This window comes from Triticum dicoccoides, chromosome 4B, assembly GCF_002162155.2.
Source record: "Triticum dicoccoides isolate Atlit2015 ecotype Zavitan chromosome 4B, WEW_v2.0, whole genome shotgun sequence".
Lineage (NCBI taxonomy): Eukaryota > Viridiplantae > Streptophyta > Magnoliopsida > Poales > Poaceae > Triticum > Triticum dicoccoides.
In genome coordinates, this window is record NC_041387.1 from 289161592 (window position 1) to 289168778 (window position 7187).

The following is a 7187-nucleotide window of genomic DNA, read 5'->3' on the forward strand; positions in this document are numbered from 1 at the left end:
TCTATATATTTACTGTAACATTTAATAGTCAAAGAGCCAATGCGCTCTAACGCCAGAAAAACAAATCATAACCTCCACAGGCCATGACAATATTTTGCTGCATCACTGATAACATTTTAGCGAACATTTTGTTCAATTTCATTAAAAAAAATGCATGAACTTATTAAAATCATGTACATTTTTTATTTCTCACACGTTTTTTCAAAATTTTGAACATTTTATGGATATGCAAACATTTTTTTTAAATTATGAACATTTTTTGAATCCATAGATATTTTATTATTTGTTGAACGTTTTTATTTTATCCATTTTTTTAAGTTTTAGAACATTTTTAGGTAGAAAATTATATGATTTAAAGGAGAACAAAAGAACACAGAAAATTAAAATTAAAAAATTAAAAATAGGCCGCCTTAATGGGCGCTGCATCTTCTCCCAGCCCGCAGAGCGTATTATAGGAGGTCCCTACTCTGTTGGCCGGTTTAAGTGGTGGATTGCCCTGTGTGAAATGTTTTTTTCGCTTATAGATGGCATCGGTGGGAATATTTTGTAATTTTCGGGGTAAATTATGTGACGTACCGCCAAACGCACGAATGACTTTATTACTGTATAAGTTTTTTTGAGGGATATTTTATTATTAGGTATAGATTCGATTGGGTGCCATCTGTTGTCAGGCTATTTTTTAGTGGCCTATTTAAGATCGCCTCATTTGGCATGTTTATGGTACAACATGATGAGGTAGGGTGATATACCGATTCTTCTGTTTACTGAAAAAAATTGATTCTTCTACTGTAGTCAGAGTAAAATAAATACTCGTTCGTTCCGTTAACTTTCCCAATACTTGGTGGATATGTATCTAGCAAGTATCCATCTAACATCGGTTATCCAACAAGATATGCAAGGTTTTGCATGATTGGTCATTTCGTTCATAGGTTTCAATACTAAATGGAGAAAGAAAGCTTCTCCATGCTAACTCTGTTTGACCCAGAAAACAGACATATTTCCTCATCCCAGGTGATGGAGCAGAACGATAAGCGTTACAGCCCAATTGACAGATTCAGTATTACACGGAACTGGAACTGCTACTCTGCTAGAGCAGAAACTGAAACCAACAACCAAAAGGCAACAACCGTATATATTCTTGTTACTACTGAACCGACGTTTAGCAATATGCCCACACTAATTTTCAACTAATTTAGAAAGTTTAGGCCACCACAGCTTGGCCAAAGGGCATTCAAAGAACAATTGAGATATATCACCAACAAGGTCGTGCCTGATGAGGACATGACTACCTTGGATATGACAAAAAATATTGCATATATGCATATTTGTCAGGTGATTTCTAGTGCAAACTATTCAATAATCTATTTATGTTATCCAGAACAAAAATACTTCACACACTTTTGTGTTTTGTCTAATTGCAGGTGTATGGGACATTTGTACAATCCACATATGAAGATAAGGAAGAAAGAGATGTTTATTTGCTGTCCAAAAAGTTCTCTCACGTCACTTTTGGCCCAAGAGAAGATAGAGTCCAAGTCTCTCACGTTCTGGATTCAGATTCGGACTGCACAGACACACCTGACTCAAAACGCACACAAGTTTTTCATACGAACTCCGAATTGGGTGATTCTTTTTTTGTTGGAAACTAGCTTTCGTGCACTTTCCAACCCAATTGGAATCACCTTCAAATTCGTCCGGAGCGTTGAGTTGTGGACGAAACAATCTGATGCTGCAGCAGAATCCGAGTCAAACTACAAGTCCAAAGGTGTTACATCACCTCCACTTGGGCCCATTGGCCTTGTACGACCTAGATTTAGTTTTAGGCTGCCTTGGGACGTCCTCCCACCTCCTTGGCCGCCACCCCTTGCTCCTATATAAGTAGATCCATCTAGTAGCTTTTCCTTGGGATTTGTTTAGTTAAAAGTTAGCCATTGCAACTTCGTGTACTTCGTTTGTGTCCAACGACCAGACCAAGACCGCTTCCGGATCCCCACCATTATCAATACTTCATATATATTCGCAATATTCAGATTGCTTTATCATATTCTTGCTCGTTCTTCAATTGCTTGCAGGAATAGACCTTCGTGGTCAGGTTGATCGTGCTCCAGCGTGGTCAATAACCTCTCGGAGTTGGTTTAGCGATTGCTAAGGCGCAACGTCGTGCACGTTTGTAGTCGGATCGTCAAAGTCGTCTCCACCAAATCGATAGTTATCATCTCATCGAAAGATCGGGACACCCTCGCCTCTATCAAGTGGTATCAGTTTTCAGGTTGCTCAGTGAGAATTTCCAGTTTTTCCTAGATTAGATTTATTTTCTTACCTATTGTCCAAGAAAAAGCCACAAAACAAAAGTTAGATCTATTCATCCTTTATCCAAGCCAGTCTGAGCCTTTGCAATTTTCTATTCGTTGCTTGCATAGTTGAATTATCGGTTGCATCGTCGTGTCAGTTGCTGGTCTTAGTGTCTAGTTCCTTTAGAGTTTCGAGTTCTGTTCACATTAGTCACGCCGCCGCTGCATCATTATCCCTTCCGCTGTCCACCATCCCATCTATTAATTTCCACCACGTGCTACCCACCATTCATTGTCATAATAATAGTTGAGATCGTTCACATCTTCACTTGATCCAATCTGCATCTTATCTAGTTTGTTTTGGTCCAGAACAAAAATACTTCACACACTTTTGTGTTTTGTCTAATTGCAGGTGTATGGGACATTTGTACAATCCACATATGAAGATAAGGAAGAAAGAGATGTTTATTTGCTGTCCAAAAAGTTCTCTCACGTCACTTTTGGCCCAAGAGAAGATAGAGTCCAAGTCTCTCACGTTCTGGATTCAGATTCGGACTGCACAGACACACCTGACTCAAAACGCACACAAGTTTTTCATACGAACTCCGAATTGGGTGATTCTTTTTTTGTTGGAAACTAGATTTCGTGCACTTTCCAACCCAATTGGAATCACCTTCAAATTCGTCCGGAGCGTTGAGTTGTGGACGAAACAATCTGATGCTGCAGCAGAATCCGAGTCAAACTACAAGTCCAAAGGTGTTACATCACCTCCACTTGGGCCCATTGGCCTTGTACGACCTAGATTTAGTTTTAGGCTGCCTTGGGACGTCCTCCCACCTCCTTGGCCGCCACCCCTTGCTCCTATATAAGTAGATCCATCTAGTAGCTTTTCCTTGGGATTTGTTTAGTTAAAAGTTAGCCATTGCAACTTCGTGTACTTCGTTTGTGTCCAACGACCAGACCAAGACCGCTTCCGGATCCCCACCATTATCAATACTTCATATATATTCGCAATATTCAGATTGCTTTATCATATTCTTGCTCGTTCTTCAATTGCTTGCAAGAATAGACCTTCGTGGTCAGGTTGATCGTGCTCCAGCGTGGTCATTAACCTCTCGGAGTTGGTTTAGCGATTGCTAAGGCGCAACGTCGTGCACGTTTGTAGTTGGATCGTCAAAGTCGTCTCCACCAAATCGATAGTTATCATCTCATCGAAAGATCGGGACACCCTCGCCTCTATCAGTGCCTATCACACTGCCTATTGGGGCTAAGAAACCCTATAAACACATGAAACCTGCTGGGAATTTCAGATTGCAACAGAGCAGGAGCTGTACACCATAATCCCAGAAGATAATATCTCAGGACAATAACATCCTTTCTACCAGCAAACGATATAGAAGATGTTATATGGAACAACCCATGCCACAAAACCATGAGCCTCCAAAACCGTCAACTGGGCATTACAAATTCTCCCGACAGTCGATTTTGAGTGCACTCAACTCGGACAAAGGAACTCAAGTTTTTCACAAGCACAAATAGAATAAAAGCACGTCCACCCTAACCGAACTGTTCAGCACAACCAGCAACAAATTAGACTAAAGTTCACTTCAAATTCAAGATGTGGACCGTGTTGTGTAAGGGTGGGGAATCATAGATAGACGAACCATGCTCCAGAACAGATCAATAACCAAGTTGAGACTGCTCTTAGATCAACCATGGTCCTTGGCCTCTCCTCCAATTGACAGGCTGCTGCAGCTACACCATCGCTGATGGCTCCTTGGCCTATGTGATTAAATAAAATAGGATAAAATTCTAGTGATGGTTAAGGTGATCTGATTGTACCATCGCCAGTGAGGGGTCGGCGACGCCAATGCCATGTGCACCTTCCTGGCTAGCATCCTCCTCTCCCTGTCATCTTCGTCCAATGAGCAAGGCTGGAGGGACAATGCGGACGCGGATCTGGTGTCCTGGGAGTGGTCAGCACAAGATATGGGAAAGTAATCTGAGAAATGGGAAATATGCCTTGTCGAGATTTAACTCCATAAACAGTCCATGTCATAGAATTACACGATCATGTATGATGTAAGGACTCAAGCACTGTTACATTGTCCTATGCCTAGACTTATTATTTACTCCCTTTGATCAATGGACAATCAAAGTAATTTATCAGACGCTCCATTACACAAACAGCAGTCGGATACAACAAGAGCATCAGTTAGTTTTCCTTCATCAATTAGCCTACATAGACAAATCAAATCTAATTGTCAAGAGAGGTTGCAAGAGAAAGGTCATTCAAGATCTGCACCATATGTGATACTAAATATGTATATCCACAATGAAATAAGCACTGGACAACAAAACAAGGATGATTTGATATACCTTGCTTTTAGGAATTCAATTTTGACGTCATTTGATGATTGAGCCATGAAAGTAAGGACATCTCCAAACCTAGGTGCATGAAGCAAGGCAATGAGCTAAATTAATGCATCTAGTACATATTTTACTCACTCTACACTCTAGGCTTTCATAGCATCACAGTAATCTCAGGTTACTCATGGGAAATAAAACAAATCAAAGAGCAAGATTTGCATATGGAGAATGGAGGAATGAAGCCATACCTACATGAGAAATTCTTGCATTCGTGCTACAAACCCCGAAAAGGAAAATCAAACCTCCTCTCTAGAGCCTCTGCCCTGTTAATTTCTTAGACACATGAGCACCACAACGGAAGATTCCTAAGACGGTTATGCAAAACAATGATCTTGTGAGCACCTGCACACTATAAATCATGATATATTTCTTGTTTCTTACTGAGATATAAAAGTAGTGTATTCAGTAACACGATTTACCTGAGAAATCAGGCTTAGTTTTCGATCTTGTGAGCTATTAGTAGGTAGCTCTGCTTTTAGATAAAAATCTAAAAAGAGGAGACAGATACAGATATATCTCAGGAATGAACACCAAATATGCTCAGTTGCTCATTATACATGAACTAAGTTGCTCAAAAAAGATACATCTAGCCATACAGATGTTGCTCTTCCTAGTTCTTGATGGTGCGCCAAGGAAAAATATCAATATCACTCAACAGTAAACATTTGTACATCCTTCTACACCAAAATCAAAGTGCCACATGCATATGTCATAGGAGACGGAATAATTACATTAATAGTACTTAGGTAATCGAAAATTCTGTACTAATCGAAATTTAGACCATATGTCTCAGCAAGCATATTCTCCTAATAAAGAAGGCGGGTCTAGGCACACCAAAAGTTCCATCTGTGAGAAGCATTTTCACAAACACATGTTGTGCTACTTGTTCTACTAATCAAAGAAAACCAACAAGCAGAGAGGAGAAAACTCAGCAACCTGCAAGCTGAAGATGAGTAGAAATGGATAGCGCATGGACACCATATTCCGTCCCTGCATTGCTGCCCCCTTTCTCGTCTAGCTTTGGGTGGCCAGCCACCCCCGTTGCTCCCATGATCCCTGCTGCCAGCTCCATCTTCATCCTCTGCTGCTAGGCCTTGTCATTTCATCAAACACACACAACATAAATACCAAATATTATGCAGAAGCATATAGATAGAAAGGAAAATTAAACTTTGATTGAAAAGCCCCTTGCTTTCCATCTGGAATCTAGTCTCACATGAAAAAGCTGACAAATGTTCTTATTCTTGTGCTGCCTAATGCAAACATATCCGACCAATCTACAACTTAGTGTGTAGATTGTGAAAAGAAAACACAGGGAATGATGGGCGCAGAAGGTTGCAACCGACAACATTATGTGCATAAGAAGAAGAAGAAAAAAGTAAGGATGGGATCATTTCACCATGGGAAGATGAGGAAAGGAGGAAGAAAGAGCTCACCTGTGTCAACCTCTCCCCCTCTACACACAGCCGCCGGGGTGGGACCCTACTGCCCTCACTGCAGCAACCGCTCCTTATCGAATTGCGACCAATTTGGAATCATGGCGCGCGGCATCGGATGGCGGCAACCCCGAAGAGGGAGAGCTCGGGAAGGTCGGATGGCAGAGGTAAGGACGCCGGGGAGGGGGCAGGGAAAATGGGGGTGCAAGAGAGTCGGTGGGGGGCGAGCCACGACCTCCGTCGTGCCACCATTACCTCGGCCTCCTTGATGAGGACATGGCTACCTTGGCTATGACCAAAAATATTGCATATATGCATATTTGTCAGGTGATTTCTAGTGCAAACTATTCAATAATCTATTTATGTTATCCAGAACAAAAATACTTCACACATTTTTGTGTTTTGTCTAATTGCAGGTGTATGGGACATTTGTACAATCCACATATGAAGATAAGGAAGAAAGAGATGTTTATTTGATGTCCAAAAAGTTCTCTCACGTCACTTTTGGCCCAAGAGAAGATAGAGTCCAAGTCTCTCACGTTCTGGATTCAGATTCGGACTGCACAGACATACCTGACTCAAAACGCACACAAGTTTTTCATACGGACTCCGAATTGGGTGATTCTTTTTTTGTTGGAAACTAGATTTCGTGCACTTTCCAACCCAATTGGAATCACCTTCAAATTCGTCCGGAGCGTTGAGTTGTGGACGAAACAATCTGATGCTGCAGCAGAATCCGAGTCAAACTACAAGTCCAAAGGTGTTACATCACCTCCACTTGGGCCCATTGGCCTTGTACGACCTAGATTTAGTTTTAGGCTGCCTTGGGACGTCCTCCCACCTCCTTGGCCGCCACCCCTTGCTCCTATATAAGTAGATCCATCTAGTAGCTTTTCCTTGGGATTTGTTTAGTTAAAAGTTAGCCATTGCAACTTCGTGTACTGCGTTTGTGTCCAACGACCAGACCAAGACCGCTTCCGGATCCCCACCATTATCAATACTTCATATATATTTGCAATATTCAGATTGC

At 41.4% G+C, this 7187-nt stretch overlaps 1 long non-coding RNA gene across 7 annotated transcripts; it reads right to left on the reverse strand.

The window, feature by feature from the left end:
• Positions 1 to 3701: 3701 nt before the first annotated feature.
• Positions 3702 to 6417, reverse strand: LOC119295988. 7 transcript variants are annotated; one of them, XR_005144596.1, is made up of 6 exons: positions 6158 to 6417; positions 5658 to 5814; positions 5141 to 5208; positions 4910 to 4984; positions 4671 to 4739; positions 3702 to 4529 (listed from the first exon to the last, which is right to left on the reverse strand). It is a non-coding gene; the product is annotated as an uncharacterized LOC119295988 (long non-coding RNA). The 7 variants fall into 7 exon arrangements; XR_005144591.1 differs by having other exon boundaries at positions 4910 to 5026; XR_005144594.1 differs by lacking the exon at positions 5141 to 5208.
• Between the last annotated feature and the right edge of the window lie 770 nt (positions 6418 to 7187).